The 26,701-nt window shown below is 39.6% G+C and overlaps 1 protein-coding gene and 1 pseudogene across 1 annotated transcript in view; one reads left to right on the top strand and one right to left on the bottom strand.

Annotated features, from left to right (window-relative positions):
* The window catches only part of LOC127683492 (rho GTPase-activating protein 20-like), a 785,040-nt gene that overhangs the window by 660,647 nt on the left and 97,692 nt on the right, over window positions 1-26,701 (bottom strand). The gene's annotated exons all lie outside the window — the stretch shown is intronic.
* Window positions 23,467-23,558, top strand: LOC127683984 (uncharacterized; annotated as a pseudogene).

Below are 26,701 nucleotides of genomic sequence, written 5' to 3'. Positions count from 1 at the left end.
ATTCTTAGCTCAGAATCTATAAAGAAATGTTATGTGAGGCAGCAATCAGGAAGTAAATTATATTTAAAAAGGCATCCCATTTAGAACAAGTTCTCCAGAGATTGTTACTTTCTGCACATTATGTTTAATGTGATCTTGTACCTCACATATAAAAAAACAAGTTTTATCATTTTAAACATTGTAAAGTTTAATTATGTTTCATCATATTCTTGTCATTTACCAAGTCCTTCTAGATTCTTCCCTCTCCCTTCCCACACTATGTTAAATTCCTTTACCCAAACCCATACAGAACCCTATAAAACAAACATCCAAACCTAGAAAACACAATAAAATTCTACCCCAAAAGAAAAAAAAGGTAAATCACAAACCAACCAAGCTGTACACAAATAAAAACGACTTGTAATATATCATATGTTGTTCTGATACTGCTAAACATGTGGTTTGTCATGGAGTCCTTCATATACCCAGAGTAACTCCAATGGAAAAAATTGATTTTCCTTTCCTAGCATATTTAAATGACAGTTCACTTGGTAACCTTCCCACAAGGAGGTAATTTTCACTCATTTGCTAATTTATTTATTTATTCATTCTATAATTTATATATTTTAAAAAAATAAAACAAAATAAAATATGAGGTAAAATACCTATCATATCAAAGTTGGACAAGACAAACCAACAGAAGGAAAAGAGCTCAAGAGATGGTTCAAAAAACAGAGACCCATCCATTAGCACCCCGAGGAATATTATGAAAATACTGATAAAATATAATAGAACATAATATAATATAATATATTATAATATATAATATATAACAATATAATATATAATATAATGTAATATATAATATAATATAATATAATATAATATAATATAATATAATATAATATAATATAATATAATGTAATGTAATGTAATGTAATGTAATGTAATGTAATATGAGCACAGAGTACCTGGTGCAGACCCATGCAGGTCTAGTGACTACAGCGTCAGTCTCTATGAGTTCATAAGAGTTGTGCTCATGTTGCTTTAGAAGTCCTTATTTTCTTGGTGCCCTTCATCACCTCTGGCTCTCACATACTTCCTTCCTCCACATCCATAGGCTTACCTGACCTCTGACAGAAGGGATTTTGTGGAGACCTCCTATTTTAGGTTGAATGTTCCAAGGCTTATCCCTCTGCACAATATGTGGTTGTGGGTCTTTATATTTTTAAACATCTGTTTAATCAGGAAGCTTATTTGATGATATCTGAACAATGTAGTCATCTATAAGTACAGAATACCATTAGGAATCATGTTATCACAATATACTTTGGTTTTTAGTCCAGTAGTATTTTGTTTTACCCACGGAAACTGGACTATCTATCCTCATGGTCTTCAGGTCCTTGGGACTCTAAACAGTACAGTGTATGGATTAAATATCATGGAGTGGTCCTAATTCAAATGACACATTAGGTCTTTCCTTCCACAAGCTTTGTTGCATGCACAATTGCAATAGGATATCTTGAGGTGGTACACGATTGTAGATAAAGGGTTTGTGCTTAGATTTCTGTTTACCTTTCCATTTAATAGTGTGCAGAGTAAATTCCTGTATTAAAGTCCCTGGAATATAGAGATAAATGGCCTAATCTTTTTTAGCATCACATTGGGAACTAGAGTTTGCCACATGAACTGCAGGGCCCACCAATAACATGAAATGTTGTTCCAGCTGGTTGTATGTTTTCCTGTAAGCATTCAGGTAGAATCAATATCCATTTTGTTGTACCACTGTGGCCAACTTTCAAAAAACTCTGACCTACAGAAGAGTACACTGTGATGTGTATTAGTTATTTAACCTTTGTTAATCAATAGTTTTTCAGGGACAATTTGGTCTCATAGAAATATTGAGAAAAACATGAGAAATATTCAGTAGAAATAAATCTACTTTTAAAAGGAGAAGACAACTATTTCAAGTTTGCTCTCCCATAAAACATTTTTCTTAGAATCATTCATCAGATCACACTTTTGTTATAACTATTGAATGTTTTTAGTAATCCTAAACCAATTGTGCTTTGAATGTAAATGAGCTATTTCTACTTTGAACCATTTGTATAGAGGTTGGAAAATGAAAAGGAATACACGCAGTCCTATGAAATTCATTCTCATGTGTTGAGTATATAACTAGTACTCAGGACACAAGGTCATCCTTTTTTACAGACATGGAGTTATTCTATTGCCTATCATTTGCATTGCTCTCAAGCAGATCCACTTCACTTAGGGATTATACTGGAGAGCTTCTCTGCCTTCTTCTTCATGGTATATGTTGTCATTTATCCAGGTACCAGTCTTGAGCTTCCTCACTGAAGAAGGGAAGACATTAGAGGCCAGGGCAGTTTCTATGGCACCCTCTGTGAGTTTGCATCTCACCAGCCAGGAGTCCACAGGATTCTCCTTACTTCTAAGAAAACTTGGGAATGTAGATCTGGGATGAAAGGTAAGTAAGCAACTAAATTGAGGGTAGGTGGAGAGGTGCCGAGCTATGAGTAATGAGAAGGGTATACTTCTCCAGGTGGGAGATAAGTAGCACCCAGAAATTGTGTCAATAAGGCAAATTAAAATTGAACAACTGTGTGTCTGTGTTTTTGGTTCACTGATCCAATATTCTCTGGTTGTGGGCTAGTAGTGCAGTCCATTCCCAGAGCATAGCATGGGTAGCAAAAGCTACACACAGACACACACACACACACACACACAGACACACACACACACACACAGTATTCTTAGATCAGTTTGATACCCAAGACTGATACAAGTTGTAGGTATCTATGTTAAATTTTCTTTCTATACTGATGTTTCTATACAAACATCAGTATAGCATATGCAGTGTCTGGGATGTTTTATATTACACTAAATACTGAACATGTGTTTTTTTCACTTATGCATTTATTTTGGAAAAATGTGATTTTTCAAAGCACAATTATGGAGCAACCTAAATACTATTCCTCACCAAAAGTAAGTACCATTTTCTCATTCTGTTTACTATTTTGTTTGTTTATTTGCTTTACTAGTATGAGAAATTGGTCCGGAAACCCAAGAAAATACCCACACAATCCACACAATTTTATTCAGTCTATAAGCCCTGATAAGAATGTATTTTAATGCAAATGGATCCCATAGCTCCTTCTGAGTGGTCAGAGTTTGACTTTATATTGATACATGCCTACTTTCCTTTCAATGGCCCATATGATAAGCAGAATACAATTGTGAGTATATAGTGTAACTTTGCAAGCATATCTGTATTTCAAGAAATGCTGCTCTTGGAATTTCAATTGAGTGGCTTCTTTATAGATATTTTAATCAAACTTTGGTTTACATTACCCATACATACACCAAACACATGACAAACTTTCGAGTCATTATAGAGCTTGTAATCAAAAAGTAATAAGACAGTCAAATAAGATGAAGAGGTATAAAAGAAAAGGACTTCATGAATTTTGCAGGCAAATGTATGGAACTAGAAAATATCATCCTGAGTGAGGTAACACAGACCCAAAAGGACTTGGATGGTATGTACTTACTGATAAGTATATATTAGCCAAGAAGTTCAGAATACCCATAATACAACTCTCAGACCACAGGAAGCTTAAGAACTTAAGGAAAGACCAAGTGTGGATAGTCAAACCCACTTAGAAGGGGGAACAAAATAATCATGGGATGCAGAGGGAGAGAGGAACCTGGGAAGGAAAGTGTGGGGAAAGGGACAGAATCATGTGTGGAGGGTGGATACAAGAGAGAAGCACATGGGGTTAGAAGAATGAATCAAAATATGCAGCAGTGGCGGGTGGGAGGCAGAGGGAACCTCTAGAGAGTCCTAGGGGCCTAAGATGCTACCAGGGAATGACATTAGCTGAAATGTCCAACAATGAGGAGATGGAACCTGAAGAGATCACCTCCAGTATATAGACAAGGCATCCAGTTGAGACAAGGGGTCAACCCCCTATCTTCATAATTTTTCACCCAGAATTATTCCTGTTTAAAGGAAATTAAAGGACAAAAATGGAACAGAGAATAAAAGAAATGCAATCCAGAGACTGGCCCAACTTGGGATCCATCCCATGCGCTAGCACCAAACCCTGACACTATTACTGATGCCATATTGTGCTTGCAGACAGGAGCCTGGCGTGGCTCTCCTCTGAGAGGTTCTAAGAGCAGCTTCCTGAGACAGATGAAGATACTTATAGCTAACTATAGGGCTGAGTTCAGGGAACCTTATGGAAGATTTAGAGCAAAGACTGAAGGAGCTGAGGCGAATAGCAAACCCATAGGAAGAACAACAGTGACAACTAACCAGGAAGCCTCTGAACTCCCAGATTAAGCCAAAAATCAAGGAGCATACATGGGCTGGTCTGTGGCTCTGGGCACATACACAGCAGAGGACTGCCTTGTATGTCCAGATGCAGATGTTAGTGGTGGTGGTGGTTATGGCACAGGTTGAAAGTGAGGTCCGGCCACCACATGTTTGAAGGCCTTCAGCCAGGCAACCTTGTCTCTGGTTCCAGCAGAGACCACAGTCCAGGTTTGGTGGACAGGCACAGGAGGGCTACATAGCGAGGAAGGAGAAAGCAGAATCCAAAGGTTTAGTAAAGAACTTTTCCCAATCTGTAGGTTGCAGTTTTATTGTATTGGCAGTGTCCTTTGCCTTACAGAAGCTTTTCAGTTTCATGAGGTCCCATTTGTCAATTGTTGATTTTAGAGCCTAAGCCATATTTTGAATATTAGTCCTCTATCAGATGTGGAGTTGGTGAAAAAAAAATGGTCTCATTCTGCAAGCTTGTGCTTTGCTGTGCAGAAACGGGTCAGTTTCATGATCCCATTTATTAATTGTTGATCTACATGCCTGTGCTAAAGAGATTCTGTCAAGAAAAGTTGTTCCTGTGCCAATGAGTTCAAGGCTATTCTTACTTTCATGTTTTTCATGTTCAGTATATATGGTTTTATGATGAAATCTTTGATCCATTTAGACCTGAATTTTGTGCAGGTGGCAAATATGAACCTATTTACATTCTTCTACATATGGCCATCCTGTTTGATCCGCACCACTTATTGAAGATACTATTTTATTTTCCTTCTATATTTCTGGGTTATTTACCAAAAATCAGGTATCCATAACTGTCCATATTTTTGTTTGTGGCTTCATTTGATTCCATTGATAAAATAATATATTTTATCAAATAACTTGAGAGTTTATTACAATACCTCTATACCTGGAAATCAGGAATGGTGTCTTTATCATGCAGGCTTGCTTTTAACTATTCTGATTTTTTGTTTTCCATAGGATGACAAAATTATTCTTTCATGATATATAAAAAAATTATGTTAAAATATTGGTGTGGATTTGCATTGAATCTGTTGATTGCTTTTGATCAAATGACCATTTTTACTACATTAATCCTACTGATAAATGAGCATGAGAGATCTTTGCATCTTCTGAAATTTTCCTCAATTTCTTCAAAGACTTCAAATTTTTAATCAAACAAGTCTTTCACTTGCTTTGTTAGAGTTACCCTAAGGTATTTTATATTATTTGAGGCTATTGCTAAAGAACTTGTTTCACTATTGTCTTCTCAGTCTCTTTGTAATTTGTTTATGGAAAGACTACTAATTTTTTAAATTTAATCTTATATCCAACTCCTTTCTTAATTCTTCTTTGAAAGTCTGGTAGTATTATATGAGAAAAACATTTCGACCTGAGGTTTTTTTGTTTGGTAGTCTTTTATTAGCTGCTTCTGTTTCACTTGGGGTTATAGGTCTGTTAAATTGTCTATTTGATCTTAATTTACCTTTCATAAGTGAGGACAATAGAGAAAACTGTCAATTTCTTTTAGATTTGAAAATTGTGTAAAGTTTTTTTTTTTTTTAAAGTATGCCCTCATGATTCTCTGTATTTTCTTGGTTTCACCTAAGTCCATGTTTTTCTTTCAAATTTCGTTAATTTTGATGTTCTCTCTCCATCATTTCATTAGTTTGATAAAGGTCAATCTGTATTGTTAATATTCTCAAGGAATCTACTCTTTATTTAATTGATTCTTTCTGATGTTCTCTTTGTTTCTATTTTGTTTATTTCAGTCCTCAGTATGATTATATGTTGCTGTGCATTGCTTTTTGGTATGATTACTTCTTTTGGTTCTAGAGTTTTCAAGTGTGCTGTCAGGTTGTTAGTATGAGATCTCTCCAACTTACAATAAGAATGAAGTACATAATAAACTTTATTCTCAACTATGCTTTCATTGTGTCCAATAAGTTTGGTATATTATGTACTTATTTTCATTAAATTCTAGAAAGTCTTAATTTCTTCCTTTTTTCCTCTCTTGATCCATTATTTTATTCATTGGAAAATCATTCAACTTCCATGAGTTTGTCAATGTGCTGTTGTTTCTATTGTTGCTAATATTCATCTTTAATCCCTGATAGTCTGATGGGGTACAGGGAATCATTTCAGTTATCCTACATCTGTTGAGCCCTACTTTGTATCCAAATATGAAGTCAATTTTGGAGAGTGCTCTAAGGTAAAAAGTAGAAGTTATACTCTTTTGTGTTTGGGTAAAAGTTAATCCCTGGTAGTCTGATGGTGTACAGGGAATCATTTCAGTTATCCTGCATCTGTTGAGACCTGCTATGTCTCCAAATATGAAGTCAATTTTGGAGAACATTCTAAGGTACAAAGTAGAAGTTATACTCTTTTGTGTTTGGGTAAAAGTTCTGTAATATCTGTTTGGTCCCTTTGGTTTATAATGTTTGTTAGCTCTGATATTTCCCTCTTTAATTTTTGTTGGATGACCTGTCCATTTCTGAGAGGTCCCTTGGTGGGTATTGAAGTCTCCCACTATCAGTGCATGTGGGCATACCTATTATTCAATCCATAGTAGTGTGTTTGCTACTGCTGCTGCTGCTGTTGTTGTTGTGTTGGGTGTTTTTACACACTTAGACATCTGATAGGCAGGACACATTTTTGGCCAAAGGCTTTGTAGGTGGGTTGTTATCCTTATCCTTGCAATGGGAATGCTGCCTGGCTAAAGGAAGTGGACACTTTGGGTCCAGGATCCATTTCTCTCCCTGTTAGGAGTCTCAGCTAGATTCGCCCATAGACCCTCTGGGCCTCCCCTGATCCCAGGTCTCTGGAACATCCTCGAGATTGCCTCCCCACTCCCACTGATCTTTCTTCTCTATCCCCTCTTCTCCCTACATAAGATCTTCCCTGGCCCGCTCACCTCCTCATTCCTTTTTCCAGCCAGTTCCCTTCTTCCATCAACCTCCAATATCTATTTTTTTTCCCATCTAAGAAAGATTTATCCATCCTTTCTTTTGCCCTCCTTGTTTCTTGGTTTCTTTAGGTCTGTTGATTATAGCATGGTTGTCTTGTACTTTATGGCTAATATCCACTTTTAAGTAGGTATATGCCACACATGTCTATTTGGTTCTGTGTTACCTAACTCTGAATATTTTCTAGTTTCATCCATTTGCCTGCAAAATTTGTGATGTCCTTATTTTTAATGGCTGAATAGTATTCCCTTTGTGTAAAAGTACCACATTTTCTGCATCATAACCATTCTTCAGTTCAAGGACATCTGTGTTGTTTCCAGATTCTGGCGATTATAAATAAAGCTGCTATGAGCATGGTTTAGCAAGTATCCTTGTGGGAAGTGTAGCATCGTTTCGGTATATGCTCAAGTGTGGTGTAGCTGGGACTTGAAGTAGAACTATTCCCAATCATCTGAGAAACCACAAAAATGATTTCCATTGTGACTTTATGAGTTTTTACCCCCAACCCCAAAAAAAGAGGAGGGCTACCTTTGCTACACAATAAGCCTGACAACATGATTTTATTCTTTATTTTCTGTGTGTTGTGAAGGGGAGGGCATTGATTGCCTGTCTAACTGTCTGCCTTCTGACCAGCCTGGCTGTCTTCTGGTCTGTCTTTCTGTCTATGAACCCTTGCATGTCTGGTGCATTCATATGCTGATGAAGGGGTCAGTTCTGCTGAAATTAAAGTTGTGGATGGCTGTCAGCTCTTTCTTGCCTTCCCCGTGGGTGGTGAGACTTCTGGCCCTGATCTACAATTCTTGGGGCATATACAGTCCTGGAAACCAATGATGGCCAACATGCCTGTAGACCTGATTTTATTATTGTTTTGTGTGTCTGTGTGTTTGGAGAGGGAAATGCCTGCCTGCCTGGCTTATTGCCAGCCTGTAACTCTATCAGAAGCCAGATGAAGGAGTCAGATCAGCTAAAATTAAATTTGTAGTTGCATGTCAGGTGACAATTGCTTGTCCTGTGTATGGAGGGACTTAAACCCATTAAACATAGAAACATAATGGGAAAAGCCAGAAGGGCTATTTGTTAAGATTCTGTCAGCCATTTTAGTATTATAGAGTTATGTCTCAGGAACTCCTTAGTTACGTTAAATAAGAACAATGGGAAATACAATACATTTGTGTGCTAGTTTTCTCATTTTAACTTATAGATACTTGATTATCTCTAAGGTATACAGATAAAATAATGCTTATATCCTTGAGATACTTAAAAATAAACAAACTACCACTACTAACAACAACAACAACAAAAACAATTAAAAAAAACCTATGAGTAACAACGACAACAACAACAACTATTCAAATTGCAAATTTCTTGTGCCCTTGATCCATGGCTTCTTTCATTACTTTTCGCATGCAAGGAAGGGGTCAGAATCCCTAACATTTGAATCTAAAGGTTCAGTCAAATAGCTGCTGATGTAGTAAATAGTTCTGGTCCTTGATTCTGGAAGCTTCTGTGGTTTCCATGCTGCAACTTTCCCTAATCTCTCCTCCATAGACAGATGAATGAGACATGCATTGAGGGCTGTTGAAACTGGTTCATGTCCCCTCTCTCACATGTATGTTTTTCTATTACCTATTTACTACCCACTGCATGTTTGTGTTTGAAAGAGATTTACTTATTTATTTTTTTAGTATGTACTAGGCCACAATTCCTGCAAAAACAAACAAACAAACAAACAAACAAACAAAAAACAACCAATCAGACTACTGAAATCAATACAGTATTGCACTTATCCAATGTGCGATCGAATCTCTGGGTTCTATGTCTGTCTTACCTACAGAAGGATTTCCAGAATAACTATAAATATTTATATTTATCTATTTATTTAATCACTCTTTATTGTCTGTCTATAGTTCTTTCTGCCTCTGTCTTTCAAGGCTACACAGTGAAACTCCATCTCAAATAAACCAAAACTAGCTAAGTCTGCCTGGTATGTAGAAGGACTCAAGGACAATTAATTATGTTTGTCTCTTATTATGCATTTTAATGAAAAATATCAATAAGACTTAAAATTTGAAAGGGCGATATAAACCCCATTCATCTACCTTTAAGGACCTCATTTACCTCCATTTAAGGATCAGGTTTGATTTTTTAAAAGTTATAAGACACAAGCTACAGGCATTGACCATAAATTCCAGATACTAAGTCATAAAACAGGAGCTCAAAGAACAGACCATAAAATCCAGAACAGATCATAAAATCCCCAAGAACAGCTTGAGAACAATCACAAAGATTGGGAAATACCATATCACAGAAAAAACCATCTGGGCTGGGCAGCCCTATTTCATCACATGGTTGAATGTTCATGACACAGGAATATAGAACAAGAAGCACCTATTAGACTCTAGCACCCATCAATGAAATTGCAGATTACCTAATGCTTCTAGAAAGTTCCCTTGTTTACTTATAAGAAGGCATGCATACCTTTTTCGGGGTCCCCATTTTAGAGAATGGTTGACTCCTGCATGCTGTTGGATTCTGCAGAATAAACACTCTATGTTTCTGCATACTACCTGAGGCTCTGGTCTTCCGTCATCGATTTTTGTACAAATACAAATGATTGATTCATGTATCTTGGGATTTTATGAGACTTCTGGTTGCTTTTAGGTGCTTCCTCACAATTCTGCACATTCAAACTGGGTTTAATTGGGTTCTGGTTCTCTAGAGATTACTAAACAGAGGAAAAAAAAATATGACCTGCCAAATTAAGTCACAGGGCTGCTTCCATCTTCGGGAGGTCATTAGCCAAGATGGAAAGATGGATACCATCCACATGGCAACATACATCTTGGTGAGGTCAATCAAATGACAAAACAAGAAATTAGAAACAAATAAACAAACAAACACAAAAACTTCCATGGGTTGAAGAAAGAACAAGAAATTGGGAGTAGATATAAATGCTTTTAATCTCAGTCTCAGAGAGGCAGCAAAAGACGAACTGAGTTTCTTCCTTGACAGGGATTTCTCCACACCGACAAATCCTATGTCAAATACACCCTGTCCCACCCCCTCAAAATTATCCATTTTACCTTTCCAGACTTATGTCTGAGGAGACTCCTACTTACGTTACACAAAAACAAAACAGTATGTGGTAGAAATTGTTAATCCCAACCCATGAGTTCTTACCCCACCTTGATTATTTAGATTTTGGATAAAAGACAAACATTTATTATTTATATGCCTTAAATGACACAAGATATCTACCCTCCATCTTATTAGAATTTACCTTTTTATCAATAACCTCGAGTGATTACTGATTATGTTTCATTTGTGCTGATATTAGCATTAATTGGCCAGTGAAGATTACAGCTTTTGGAGATGGCTCAGATGGAAGGTACCTATCTGATGCTCTTTCTATGGATGCTTGAGTTCAATTCCAAGGGAGCCACATAGAGGGTCCTCCTAGGTTCTGGTGCCCTCTTCTGGCATGTAGGCATATATGCAGATTGCCATGCATATACATCAAAAATGAATGAATGAATGAATAAATAAATAAATAAATAAATGAACAAGAACAAATATTCTAGTGTTTGTCTTGCCATGGTGGTGCAAGTGGCTCTGTGGGTTTGAGGCTAGCTAAGTCAACAGAGTAAGTCCCAAGGCTGCCGTTGTTACCCAAAGAGAAATGCTATCTCCAGACAAAATAAAACAAGGCAATAGAAGATTATGGTTTTTATTTTACAGTTATATCTTCCCTCTAGTGTCATTGTTTCTTGAACTTAGATGAAGTCCTGTTTAACTTCTTTCTTTCTTCCTTCCTTTCATTTCTTTTTTTCTTTCTTTCCTTCTTTCTTTTTTTCGGTGGCAATTGGAGCTATACTTTTCCCCAGAGACTGATTTTATTCTGTGGCAAGGGTTGTATAATGTTGTGTTTTCCACATGTTGTCTTCCAGCTTTGGATGTCTCCTCCCTACACCATCAGGTTATGTGTAAGACAGGGGTGTAGTTATCTGGCCTAAACACTGTGACCTCTGCACTTCTCACTGTAGTTCTTGGATTTCCTGTGGACATGTGTACTTTGAAGTCCTCACACAGTTCACTCTGTTCCTGAGTTCCATTTGAACCTCTTCCCCAAGGCCAGAAGGGAGGTTGATCCATTTCAATGCATGTCCTCCCTGTCCATTGCAGGAATGCCCCATGCTTGAGAACTCCCCAGTGCTCCTGGAGCATTCCAGGCTTTGACCCTCAAGGTACTCACTTCTGAATTGATGGTGGTGCTTTCTGTTTCTTGGTGTGTCAGCTGTGCTCCATTTTGCAGTAAGAGGCCTGAGGGGGCCAAAAGAAAGTATGGTAAAAGGGGCTCTGGCATTCCCCGTTGTCTGAAAAGGGAGTCCTTTTTTGGATGAGTGTCTGCTCCAAGCTGCTGCATTCCTCTGTAGGACCATGTAGAGAGGGGCTGAATGGTAAAGGCTAGTTTCTTTTTGTCAATGACCTTTTGCTACACTGTGTGGGGGGGCCAGTATCTGTCCCTCTCCGGTCTCGAACACTCAGGATACCCTGGAGGACAGGCCTTAGTGCGGATGCTCCACACTTCCCATGGAGGTCTTATGTGCTGCATTTCACTCATGGAGCTAGTTTATGGTTGTTGTGGTCTGGAGCTCATTGGGTACTCTGAGGGTACATTCCACCCTCAATGAGAAAAAGTTGCATTCTTTAGGTATCTGAGAACCTTCCGATGCTAAGGGAGCATTTCAGGCTTTGACCATCAAGGTGCTCACTTCTGAGTTGATGCGGCCTGCTATACTCTGAAGGGAATTATATGGATGCACAGTCCCACCCCAAGGCATGCTCTAAACATCTTCTGCAGTAGTTTGGCCATGGGAATCCCCACTCCACTCCTGTCTTCAGTGGGGTGAGCATTTGTTTTTTAGTTTATTGTGGCCCATGCCTCCTCCCTCAAGATTTGAGGATGTATCTCACAGGTAGAGCTATTGTCCTTTCTTTTTACATCCCTCAAGCTTTTCACACAGAACCAATGAAATGTGCTCCAGGAGTGTTTGCCATCCCACAGCCTTGGTCAAACTGGGTACACCTGGAAGGAGAGCAGGGGACAGGGGGTGCTGAAAGAGAAAGGTCTAGAAAGAGAATTGTGAAGCCCCGACAATGTTCTGATCAAGGCCCAATGTTTAATGGATAACTCTGAATTTAAAGGGGAGAAACCCATCCCCCAATATGCCAGAATCTGGTCAGGAAAACAGGCTCAACTGCTCAGTGGGTAGCTGGCTCCTTGCAGGAAGCTGCAGATCTGGAAGAACAATAGACTTCTCCTAGTTCTGAAGGCTCCACCCTAGGTAGGCAACTGTGGCAAAACAAGGTCTGAATTACCCTGCTCAAGGCTGGAGGAAGGGCTCAATTCCTTCCTATTTATTTATTAAAAATTAGCTGGACTGGGGCACTGGATTGACTTATCCTCTATGGTCCTTCCTGGGAATTATGGTGGTTGGTTGCTGCATCTGGCTTACGACTGTGTCTATACTCTCTCTTACCCATCCCAGAGGACACTAGCAGATTACTTGTGTTATTTAAGCAAACACGGCCATATTAGTGTTTATTAATAAACAAATAAGGCATTTCAGTTCATGCCTCTGTCTTAGGTTGATAAGAGTCATAGATCATCAGTGGTCTGTTTTTGACTGCTGGGTACAATTTGAGCATCCAGAGGACTGCAAGCATGGCACACACATGAACTGGAAGGGAAGGGCATGTACCACAATGGATCAATCAACCACACTTCCAGGCTTGGGGAAGAGGTTTAAATGGAACACAGGAAGTGAGTGAACTGCATGAGGATAACAGAGAACGTGATGTCCACAGGGACCCCATGAACCACCTTAAGATATATAGAGGATCACAGTCTTTGGGCTGAATAGCCACACCCCAGCCTTCTACACACCATTAACATTGACAGGGAGGAGAGGCAGGGGCCTGCTGGCAGAACGAGGAGTGTGGCCACCACTTGCAATGAATGACTATTCCCCATGAGTGTCCATTTCTCAAATGGCATGGTGTAGGTCCCAGCCAGAAGAGAGTACAAGAACACCACATCAGTCCACAGAAACGGAGAGTGGCAGATGCTATAGGGAACAACAAGCTGGATCTTCTGTGGACAAAATGAGCAAGCTGAGATTCAAAAGTGAACAATTCAAGCAACCAAACCAAGAACAACAAAAAAAGCAGGACAAAGAGCCTCCTCCCCCCACCAAAAAAAAGAGCAAAAAATTTTTGAGAACTGCACTTCTCCACGCAGCAAATGATGGAGGCTCAGAAATAAAAAGGCATCAAAGAACAACAACAACAAAAACTTGCTGACTTAACCCCAGACAGCAATGCTGTGAAAAGGGCAAAGTAGTGCACTTAGGATTTACATGACAGACAAACAGAGACACACAAATCGAGGACCTGTGGAAATTTGGGAACTCAGTGAAAGAAACACCAAGTGGACCTGTCATGGAGGAGAAACAGGAATCTTCAGCACACACAAGTGCTCTCCTTGCCCTTAGCTCCACCATTCACTCAGTCCAGGTGACAACGAACATGGAGAAAGAGGGAACGCCTGGCATGCAGATATATATTAACATACTGTTCTTTGGTTGGTGACATTAAAGAACAGGACCCTTCAATGCTGTTGGCTTTTCTGGCCACCTGTTTTTCTGCCCTATGGCTCACGGCTCACAGTTCCTGAAGCTCCATTTGCTATGATTCCTGTTTCCTGTGTTTACTTACTTGGATGAGTGAATTCTCTGGTGTGGCTTGTGACAATCAGGCACTGTGTATTATTTGTGTGTATTCTGATCATTTTAAATTTCTTATTCTGTGAATTTATTGTACATTGACCTCTCCAACATCAAATCCAACATTATTGTTGTTGTTATTGTTGTTGTTATCTCGGGTTAGAGGGGTCCCACAGGACAAAAACAAACTAGTAAGACTCCAAGCTTCAGAGACACCAACAGGATGGGCCACTTCTCTTGGAAACTGGGACCATAGCATTCTTTCATATTCAGAAATTCAGATCCCCAGCCACAGGAACTGAGTGGCTCCTGAAGTAAAACAAAAACAAAAAGGTTCTGAAGCTCTAGTGAGCCCAAGCTGGGCAACATTGCCTTGGAATCCTGGGCCACAGCATCCTCTGGACCTCAGTGATCCAGAGCTCCAACCTAGGAGCTCACGTAGGAAAAAAATGACCTGAAGCTCCATTGAGTCCAGACTGGGCCACATCCGCTGGGAGGATGGGACCACAGCATCCTTTAGGCTCTGAAATCCAGAGCTCCAAGAAGTGAAGGAAGACTGGTGTCAAAAACCTCCAGTTTCTTCCCAGTTCTGTCTTTGTCAACTTGTTTGGGGATGGGAGTGGGGTTTAAAGGTCTTCCCTCCCTGCCTCAGAAATCCAGTGGGGAAGTGGTTAAAGGCAGGGTTAACATCTGTGTTTTGTTGTTGCTTAATAGGGGAAAGTAGAAAGGATATTGACTCATTTTCTCATAAAACTCAGCTCAAATATCACATAACTATTATTTTCATTAGTATGGATTCTTGAAAGAAATGAACTAATGTGATGATTAGATGAGGTGCATAGATAAGGCAGAACTAATTATAGAAATTGACTCATACAGTCAATAATAATAATAATAATAATAATAATAACAATAATTCCTATGCCATGTCACATCTCTCCTAAGCTGGTTTTTTTTTCCAGAAAAAAAAAGATTTTTACCTTATATAATTAAAACAAAACATTTTGTAAATGATATAAAATCAAATTTCAGAGAGACAGGGACAAAACATATTAACCAAATATCCAAAACAAAAAACTAAAAGCTATCAGTCCATATTTAGAAAATTCTGATATTAGTAGCAGTAAGAGAAGCAATGTATATCATTTAAACAACATTCACTGACCTTTGCAGCCATGCAGACTGTCATTGTTTATACATTAACAGTGACCTCTGACAGCTAAATTTGCAAACTAATCTGGACTGTCTCCAACTCGCCAGCAAGGCATTAACAACCCCCTTAAAATTAGAGTACAGATAGAATAGATTTTTTAAAGGTTTATTTATTGATTTCATGTATGTGAGCTTCATTCAAACTAACAGCAGAGGGCAACAGATCCCATTACAGTCTCACTATGTTGCTCAGGCAGGTCTCTAAACTCCTGGGCTTAATACCTCAGCATATTCCAAGGAGCTAGGACTGCAGGTGCCCACCATCTGCCTGGCTCCAAACAGCCCTTTGAATATCCTGCTTTGTAATCTGTAGTAGCCTAAATAACTCTTGTCTCTTTTTTGTTCAAACTTAAAATCGTTTTTGTTGTACATGATTACGATAATTTAACCTAATAAAGACTACTGACATCCTTGGTTTGAAGCGCAGTATTCTTTTTCAGTAGAGTATTCAAAAATCAATGTTTCTGTTGTGATATTTTGGCAGTCTCTGAAATCAAGGCTAGTGCTTTCCCCATACTAAGAAAGTGTCTCTTTAAATGAATTACTAGTAATAGTGAAATAACCAGTGTCTAGAGCTTACTGCATAAAAGGTAAGCATTCTAAGCATCTTCCAAAATGTAATACTTAAAATACTGAAATCACATACATTCTATTACTCTATTATAAACTCCCATTTTACAAATAAGGAAAAGGTTGCATAGAAATATTAAATAATTTTCTTTAGTTGACATAACCAGAAAACAAAGGAGCTGAAATTCATACCTAAACTATTTGTCCCTAGAACTTGGGCTTTTAACTATTAAGCCATACTCCTAATTTCTAGATGCAGGTCCTTGACTCAAGTATCACAGTGTCTTTCTGGAAGCTTCAGGAGAGAGGCAGTGACCTCTCTCTGTTATTACTATCTCTGTTCTTTAGTGGGGGGCTAATATCCTTTTAGTTCCTCGAGATATCCCAGAGAATTCATGTTGCCTATTATTTTACCCTGAGCCATCTTTGACCTTTGACCTAAACAGAACCTTCAGCTTCTTCACACTCAGGATAGATGTCTTCATTCCTGCTAGAATTCATTTTGTTATCAACACAGTTGCATGTCTATCTGGGACACTTGCCCAACAGTAGATTAGGAGCAATCAGTTGTTCATCAAGAGGTGGTCATTTGCTCATGAAGCACTATTTTGTCCACCCAGTTTTTAGAAAAGTTGAGATATACTGAAAGATCATTGGATGAATTAATGCAAGGGTTTCAGGAAGAGAGGGAAAGGAAGCAGGTAACACCCAAGAGTAGGATGCTGGCCTGACCTCTGTAAAGGAGAGAAGGCAAGAAAAAGAACCAGTCTTTAACATAGGGTACGACAGACTTAGTCAATCAGTGCCGGGTGTCCAGTCAAAGGCATGGGTGAAGGGAGTTTCCTGTCTCATATAAATAGGCCTGTGCTGCTCCATCTGGCACTGATGAGAAGAAGAGTTCACAAGTGCAGCCTCCGTGTGAGGTTAGGGAGGAGGAGATGCAGAAGCCTGGCTGCCCAGATTGACAATCAGGTCTGCTGCCCAGATTGGATATCAGAGGCACGATTTGTGTTTTTGTTGGTTTGTGGGAGTTTTTTTTCCTTTTCTTGTTTTGTTTTATTTTTTAAGGACAGGGCCTCATTGTATATCCCTGGCCAGTCTGGGACTCACTATATGTGGCAGGCTAGTCTCCAGTTCGAGATCTGCCTGTGTCTTCTGGGATTAAAGGCTTGTGCCACTATGCCAGCTCAGAGGCCTATTTTCCTGGCCACCATATTGAGGTCTCAGAGGTGAACAGGACATGTAAAGTTTAAACTTTCCAATGTGGCTGTGTCTTTTAACCACCAAGGATGGAAACTCCTTTCCCACTACCAATACCCAAGCCCATTTGAAAGTTATTGATTCCTTGATCAGTCTTTTTCTCCTTTCTTTTTTTCTGCCTTAAATCTGACAGTTGATCTTGCATGTCTTCAGACCCCAGGTGTGTCCCTGCCTGCCATGCTAAACTCTGTACTGCCTAAACTCAGTAACTCCTGCACTCAGGAGCTGGAAATAAGCAGAAGTGGTGGTAAGGTCAGGTTAGGGTGGTGGAGAAGCTACTTTCATGATGTTCCACAAGATGGCCATTTTCATCTTTCTGATGAAATTTCATACTTGAGTTTTTAATGATTTAATTTTATCAATTTTATCTGCTAGCCAAGTTGACTCCCCTTTCCTTTATTTTTGGTGAGAAGATACAAATGTAAAATGATGGTGATGATGATGTAGTTCTGGCTTACCTGGAACTGTCAGGAGATCACAGTTGTGCTGTTCCCCATAGAGAGATCAGTCCTTTCTTGAAAGAAAGTGTGAAAGAGATGGAGGGGGGGGCAGTTAAACAGGGAGACAGAGAGATAGAGAGACAGAGAGAGATAGAGAGAGAGACAGAGAGAAAGAGAGACAGAGAAAGAGAGACAGAGAGAGAAAGATGGACAGAAGGAGAGAGGTAGGAAAGCAAAGAAGGAAGGAGGTTAAGATAGAAAGAAAAGGAGCCTTAGATTTCTGGTGGTGCAAACCGTCAGGGGTCTGCCTGCACTCAGGAACTGAGCACATAGGCGGCTTTTGTCTGCCAGCCCACCGGGCTCAGGAAGCTGTGGAAGGAGAGAAGCCCAGAAGCCAAATATGCTGTCTGCAGGGACACAAAAGGATCACTAGGCACTGTAACATCCCGAGCCTTAGATTTCTGGTGGTGCAAACTGCCAGGGGTCTGCCTGCACTCAGGAACTGAGCACATAGGCGGCTTTTGTCTGCCAGCCCGCCAGGCTCGGGCCCGTGTCCTGCCCAGGAAGCTGTGGAAGGAGAGAAGCCCCGCTGCCATATTTGCTGTCTGCAGGGACACAAAAGGATCACTAGGTACTGTAACACCCTGAGCTTTAGATTTCTGGTGGTGCAAACCACCAGGGGTCTTCCTGCACTCAGGAACTGAGCACATAGGCGGTTCATCTGCAAGCCAGTCCATCGTAGGACCTGGGTCCTATGTGAGAATCAACAGAGGGAGTGACCCCCACCACAACTTCTTCCCTCCATAATAGAGCAGACAGAGAACACCTGGTTGACCTTGACAACCTAAGTATAGCATTGCTTGAGCCAAGATTGAGAAGGGCTCCAAAGGCACAAAAGAGGAAGCCAGCATATCAGTAATCTGTGCCAGAAGAAACCCAGTCATCCAGTGTTGCAGAAATACCCTTAAAGATCCACAGTAGGTTGAAGCTCCAGCCAGTGACAATAAGACCATCTAACTCCTGGGAGACCAGATGGCTGAAGGCAAACGTAGGAACGTTACTAACAGAAACCAAGGCATTATGGCAGCATCTGAACCCAATTCTCCAACATTAGCAAGTCCTGGATACCCCAACACACCAGAAAAACAAGATTTGGATTTAAAATCACTAGTCATTATGCTAGTACAGGAACACATGAAGAACATACTTAAAGAAATTCAGGAGAAAATGGATCAAAAATTAGAAGCCCTTACAAGGGAAACACAAAAATCATTGAAAGAAATTCAGGAGAATACAAAAGCCAATAAGGAAGAAACGCAAAAATCACTTAAAGAAATACAGGAGAACCTTGATCAACAGGCAGAAGTCATGAAAGAGGAAACACAAAAATCGCTTAAAGAATTAGAGGAAAACACAAACAAGCAAATGACAGAACTGAGCAAAAATTTTCAGGATCTAAAAACAGAAGTAGGAACAACTAAGAAAGCACAAAGGGAGACAACTTTGGAGATAGAAAACCTTGAGAAGAAATCAGGGACCATAGATGCAAATATCAACAACAGAATACAAGAGATAGAAGAAAGAATCTCAGATGCCGAAGATACCATAGAAACCATGGACTCAACAGTTAAAGAAAATGCAAAATGCAAAAAGCTTGTAACCCAAAATATCCAGGAAATCCAGGACACAATGAGAAAGCCAAATCTAAGGATCATAGGTATTGATGAGTGTGAAGATCTACAACTTAAAGGGTCATCAAATATCTTCAACAATATTATGGAAGAAAACTTCCCTAACCTAAAGAGAGATGCCCATGAATATACAAGAAGCCTACAGAACTCCAAACAGACTGGACCAGAACAGAAATAACTCCTGTCACATAATAATCAAAACCCCAAATGTACTAAAGAAAGAAAGAATACTTAGGGCAGTAAGAGAAAAAGGGCAAGTAACATATAAAGGAAGACCTATCAGAATTATACCAGATTTCTCACCAGAGACCATGAAAGCTAGAAGATCCTGGGCAGATCTCATGCAGACTCTAAGAGAAGAAAAATGCCAGCCAAGATTACTATACCCAGCGAAACTCTCAATCACTGTAGATGGAGAAACCATGACAAAACCACTACTGGGCATATATCCAGAGGATTCTTCAGCATGCAATAAGGACACATGCTCCACTATGTTCATAGCAGCCCTATTTGTAGTAGCCAGAAGCTGGAAAGAACCTAGATGTCCTTCAACGGAGGAATAGATACAAAAAATGTGGTATATTTACACAATGGAGTACTATTCAGCCATTAGAAACAATGAATTCATGAAATTCTTAGACAAATGGATGGAGCTGGAGAACATCATACTAAGTGAGGTAACCCAGTCTCAAAAGATCAATCATGGTATGCACTCACTGATAAGTGGATATTAGCCTAGAAACTTTGAATACCCAGGACATAATCCACAAATTAAATGATGTCCAAAAAGAATGGCGGAGTGAGCCCTGGTTCTGGAAAGAGTCAGTGCAAGAGTATAGGGGAATTCCAGAACAGGGAAGTGGGAAGGGGTAGATGGAAGAATAGGGGGACAGAAGAGGGCTTATGGGACTTGCGGGGAGTGGGGACCCAGAAAAGGGGAAATCATTTGCAATGTAAATAAATAAATAAATAAATGAAAAAAAAGAAAAAGAAAGAACAAAAGAAAGAAAGAATAAAAGAATGAAAGAGAGAAAGAAGGAAGGAAAGGGAGAAAGAAAGGGCAAATAAATAAAATAAATAGAAACATAATTATAATTGAATTGGAACAAGCCAACACACACATACACACAGACACAGACACACACATACACACACAGGGACAAGGGAGAGCAGTGAATGGGATATGGCACATCTGCCTCCTTTTCTTTTTGTATTGGTTTTTTTTTTTTTTTGGAATTTTTTGCACTTTTTATTGAATATATTCCTCATTTCCATTTCAAATGTTACACCCTTTCCCAGTTTCCTCCCCTCCCCGAAATACCCCAACCCATCCTCCCACCCCCTGCTTCCAAGAATATGTCCCCCACACAACACACTACCACCTACCCTCCCCCCTCGATTTTCCTATGCTGGGGCATCTATTGGGCATTTATAGGACCAGAGACCTGTCCTCCTACTGAAGCCCAACAAGGCATTCCTCTGCCACTCTTTTGGCTGGAACCATGTGTACCCTGTGGTTGATAGCTCAGTCCCTGGGAACCCTGGGGCATCTGGTCAGCCAAAATCATTATTCTTCCCAGACTAATTCTTAACCACCCAGCACTCCCAGAGCTCCCAGGGACAAAACCATCAACCAAAGAGTACACATGAAGTTACCCATGACTCCAGAAGCATAGGCAGCAGAGGATGGCCTTGTTGGACATCAAAGGGAGGACAGGCCCATAAATGTTCTGTGCTGCAGTATAGGGGAATACCAGGACAAGGAAGCAGGAGGGGTTTGATTGGGGAACAGGGAGAGCTGAGATAGCTCATGGGATTTTCACGGGGGTGGGGGGCAGGAAAGAAGATAATATTTGAAATATAAATAAAGAATATATCTAGTTAACATCTACAACAAAAGAGAATAAGCAGAATCTGCCTCCTTTTCAAGTTGTTATTTGTTCCCAAATTCAACTACAAGGATGGCACCGTAAATAATTCATTTTTTTTAAATGTGTTTGAAACTTTTCTCAAAATGAGTTGAGAAATGTAAAGGGGAGTGTCTGCCAAACCCCAAACACAGTAGAGGAAAAGAAAGTTACAATCAGTAAGTAATGAAGTAAGTATAAACTTAAAAAAAAAAAAAAGAAAAGAAAAGAATATTTTAGTTTTGTACAAAATGCCTAATTAAAGTGTAGCCTCTCATAGTAAGGAATACATGTTGCACAGAATAATAGATTACTAGACACAACCAATGCATCATTAAATAAAGATTGATGTCTCTCATTCCTTTTCCTGCCACTTGTGAGTTCTATGTTGCTTTGGCACAGCAAGTTTTGATGTATTCCTCCAATGTCTTTCTTCACAAGGGTTTCCATATAGAAAAAATAAGATACTCCTTATACAGGTCTCCACCTAACAGAACAAGTACTCAGTGGATAAGTTATCAGACCAATGTTCATGTTAAATTTTAAAAGGTTTATGATAGTAAAAAAAAACAGTAAATAATATTGAAAGAGAAGATCTGAGGAATATTATAGCAACATTTATACTGATGATTTAATACACTGTATACATGTATGAAATTCAAAATAAGGAAGAATGTGATATTAAAAACTAATTGTAACTTTGAACATAAATGATGTGCTAATGGGAAACTTAGTAAGAAATTAAAAAATTAAACATCATTAAAAATTCTAGACTTCTTTTCATACCTGTGAACACCCTGGCCTTTCCTATATTGTCCTATATGTCAGTTTCCTTCAGAAATTTCTTTTTCGTATGTTTGTCCCTTCCCCAAACTGTCTTGAATGGTGAAAACTTAGAAATGAGTAGCTGGAGTATATTAGCATTTGAAAGTGTAGTTGCATGAATCTCCACAACTCAAGCCAAAGACCTCTGCTTTCATGATCCTGATGTTCAGCTGAGCTGTCAAAACTATTATAATAAGCTAGATAACTCTCAATGCAGAAAAACAATCACATGTACAAACAAGCAAACACTCCAGCATTCAAAGATTAGTCATGAAGTTGATCTTGTCCAGACACGGGTGACAGTTCCGTGTGTCTTTCCTGTGGCTCCTATGAGGATATCAACATTGATTCTGGAAAGTAAACATTCTTGTACATTTTAAAGTCTCCACCTAGATTCCTGCACCTCTCCAAACCTCTCCATCTCCTGTGCTATGCTAACAATTGCTTTCTATATACATACCTTTACAGTGGAGCCTGGAATTGAGAGCAAATCGATGGATATGAAATTATCGCTTTCCTTCTAGGCACTATATAACAAACTGAAGACTGCAGTTGGTAAACCAACCACTGAAGTCTAAGGATTCATTAGCAGTCAGGGTGACAGGCCATTGTGAAGTCAAGATTCAAGAGCTTATGCTATAACTGACAAAGTGACAAGTGCATTTCATCTTCTTCAGTCTTTTGGTTTTAAAATCATGTAGTTTAATAATTGTTGAACCATAGGCATTTTTATTAAATAACAGATTCTCAGAAAAGTATATGTTAATAGCTAAATAGATAGATGAAATGAGAGACAGATAGATATCAGTAATAATATCTATCCAAGAAGAGAAGTAATTTTTTACAAAACATTTTGAAATTCATACTCATTCTCAAATATTCTCAATACATTATTCTTTTTTAACCTATCAAAGGTATATGTGAAAATTCAGCTTCATTAACCCTATGAACCGTAGAGACCAACATGCAAAAATCACAGGATACTTTAAAAATAAATATGCTTTACTGAACAGAGTCAGAAAGCTTCATCTACAGGAAAGTCAGTCAGTATTGTAGATTAGTATATTATACTTCTCATCACAATGATACTTAGTTCAGAATCATAGTCAAGGATAAAATACATTCCTTAAATGAATTCATTCTATCCTCTACATCTTCACCATAAAAACAGAAAAAATAAGTATAAAATATGATTCTATTTTATTTTCTTGCTATTAAAGTTTGAGGTTTAATAATTAGGTCTTTTTATTCCTTTTTTTTCTGATGAATATTTTCTTCCTCCTGCTTTTTATTAAGTAGATTCTTTTCTAATACAACATATTCTGATAGTTTTCCCTCCCTCTACTCCTCAGCTTCTCCCCACCCGACACGCCCACATGCACGCACGCCCCCCCCCCACACACACACACGCACACATGCACACCTTCTCTCACATCTGGGCTCAGTCCATTTCTTTATCTCAGTAGAAAAGAACAGGTTTATTGCTTCTCGGCCTTTTGGCTAAGATCAAGTGTAGAAAAGAACAGGCTTCTTAGAGTCTACAGACTAAAATTTTTTTTCAGAGAAACCAATGAAAGACCCAAAACTGTTCAATTGTGAGGTAACGAAAATAAACTTAAGTCCAATCAAAGGTTCTTGACCTCACAGTGGTATGAACTCGCTGATAAGCGGCTATTAGCCTAGAAGATCAGAATACCCAAGAAACAATTCACATATCAAATGATGCCCAAGAAGAAGGAAGGAGAGGCCCCTAGTCCTAGAAAGGCTCAGTGCAGCAGTTTAGGGGAATACCAGGAAAGGGGAGCAGGAAGGGGTTCATGAGGTAACAAGGGGCGGGAAGAGGGCTTATGGGACTTTTTGAGAGGGGAGATCCAGGAAAGGGGAAATAATTTGAAATGTAAAGAAAAAATATATCAAAAAATTAATTAAATTACACTTACAAAAAAACCTTCTTGAATACTACTGACATGTAAGTACACTTACTGCATCTATTCTGATATGTGGCTGTACGGGTTATTGTCACACTTCATAGGTGTTAGAAGCAGAATACTCCTGTCAATTGCTTCCCTAACATGTCAACATGTCTAATATTTTATGTACCATAGAAACTCATTTTCAACGTAGACGTTGCTAAGTCATAAACCGCTAGAATCAGTTGAATTTAGACATATTGCTGTAAGATTTCTTTGGCAAAAGGCACTCAACCTCCCATGGCTGGGGCTAGAAATTTAAGTCAGATTTATGGAAGTAGTGAGGCCGTAGACTTGAAAATTTATCACACTAATTTACTAGATCAGCTCAATTCCTTCTGTAGCATTCTAAATAATTTAAACATTTATTTATGTATTTTTTAACACTTAATATTTTATCCCCCCATCTCATCCACTCTCAGAACTTTCCACATCCCATATCTCCTCCCCACCCTGCTGTCTCCACATGGATGTCCTCATCCTCCAGCCCACCTGACCTCTAAACTCCCTGGGCCCTAGAGTCTCTTGAGGGTTAGGTGCATCATCTCTGAATGAATACAGACCTGGAGGTTTCTTTTGTAAGTGTGTTGGGGGCCTCATGTCAGCTGGTGTATGCTGCCTATTTGGTGGTTCAGTGTTTGAGAGATCTGAGAGGTCCAGATTGAGAGTGCTGGTCATCCTACTGGGTCTCCTTCCTTAGCTGCTTTCATCCTTCCCTAATTCAACAACAGGAGTCAGGTGCTTCTATCCATTAGTTGGGTGCAAATGTCTATATCTGATTCTTTCAGCTGTTTGTTGGATCATTCAGAGGGCAGTCATGATAGGTCCCTTATTGTGAACTCTCCATAGCCTCAGTAATAGTGTCAGACCTTAGAGCCTCCCCTTGAGCTAGACCTCACTTTGGGCCTATCTCTGGCTCTTTCCTCAGGCTCCTTTCCATTTCTATCTCTGCAGTTGTTTCAGAGAGGAACAATTACAGATCAGAGTTGTGACTGTGGGATGCCCCTCCCTCATTTGATGCCCTATCTTTCTTCCTGCTGGAGGTGGGCTATGTTCCCTCTCCCCACTGTCAGGCATCTAAGGTTGCTCCCTTTAGTGCCTGATAGTCGCTCACCTCCCAGGACTCTGGTACATTCTGGAGGGTCCGCCCCCTAACCTTCTACTTTCCAAGGTTGCTTGTTTACATTCTTTGTGCTGGCCCTCAGGGCTTCAGTCCTTTTCCTTCTCCCCATCCTAGATCAGGTTCCCCTCTCCCATGACTCCCCTGACCACTGTCCACTTTCCTTCCCAGGTCCCACCCTTCTTCCCCACTTGTGATTGCTTTCTTCTCCCTCCCAAGTGGGACTGAGTTGCCCTCACTTGTGCACTTCAGCTTGTTGACCTTTTTTGAGGTCTGTGGACTGTATGTTGGGTATTATGCATTTTTTGGCTAATATCCGCTTATTAGTGAGAACATTAGTGTGTCCTTTTGTGTCCGAATACCTTACTCAGAATATTTTCTAATTCCTTCCATTTGCTTGAAAAATTCAGGATGTCCTCATGCTTAACAGCTGAGTAGTATTCCGTTGTGTAAATGAACATTTTCTGTATCGATTTGTTGTGGGACATCTGGGTTGTTTCCAGCTTCTAGGTATCTAAGATACCTAGCAGCACAAGGTTGCTATGAACGTAGTGGAACACGTGCCTCTGTGGCATGGTGGGCATCATTTGGGTATATTCTCAAGAGTGGTATTGCTAGGTCATCAGGTAGATCTATTTCCATTTTTCAAAATAAACACCAGAATGATTTCCAGAATGGTTGTAACAGGTTGCAACTCCACCAGCAATGGCGGAGTGTTCCTCTTTCTACATATCCTCAACAACACTGGTTGTCATCTGAGGTTTTTGAATGTAGTCAATCTGATTGGTGTAAAGTGGGATCCTGGGGTCATTTTGTTGTTGTTTTGTTGGTTTTTGTTTTCTCTCAATATCTATTTTTCTATTGAGTATCTTCATTTACATTGCCAATGGTAAAACCTTTCCCAATTTCCCCCCTCCTGAAAGCCCCCCTCCCCAAAGATTCCCTACCCCTCCTCCCATCACTTGCCTCCATGTGTATGTCCCTCTACCTGACACATTCCCACCTCACCCCCACCCCCCACCCCAGTCTGTTTCCTTTTGTTGGGGCCTCTATTGAGCCTTTACCTGACCAAAGACCACTCCTCCCACTGATCCTGATGGTTCAGTCCCTGGGAGTCTTGGGGTGTCTGAGTGTCTGAAGTCATTCTTATTCCCATGGGGCTGTAACCCCTTCAGGTACTCCGGACTACCCTCCAGATCCTCCCACTGGTGACTCCAAGCCCAGTCCAATAGTTGGTTGCTAGTTTCTGCCTCTGTATTTATAGAGCTCTGTCAGGGCCCATCTGGAGACAGCCATGGCATGCTCCTTTTGGTACATGCTTCTTGTTGTAGTGTCGGGGTTTGGTGACTGTTTGTAGGATGAATCCCCAGGTAAGGCAGTCTCTGGGTGGCCTTTACTTCAGACTCTGCTCATTTCTCTGATCACTAAAACCTTTGACCATTCCTATGTTTTTTGAAGCCATGATTCACCTTTAATCTTATCATGTGTGATGATTAATGCTGATCATTAATGGAATTCTATTTAGAATTCTCTCTGAAAAAAGATTCTGGACATGACACTGAGGGTGTATTTATGGTCCTTAGATTCTGTCTATGCTTAAGTAACTGGTGGCCAAACCAATAGTA

The sequence above is a fragment of the Apodemus sylvaticus genome, chromosome 4 (assembly GCF_947179515.1).
Source record: "Apodemus sylvaticus chromosome 4, mApoSyl1.1, whole genome shotgun sequence".
In the NCBI taxonomy this organism is placed as follows: domain Eukaryota; kingdom Metazoa; phylum Chordata; class Mammalia; order Rodentia; family Muridae; genus Apodemus; species Apodemus sylvaticus.
The sequence above is the reverse complement of the archived record's forward strand: the minus strand, read 5'-3'. Positions and strand labels throughout refer to the sequence as shown.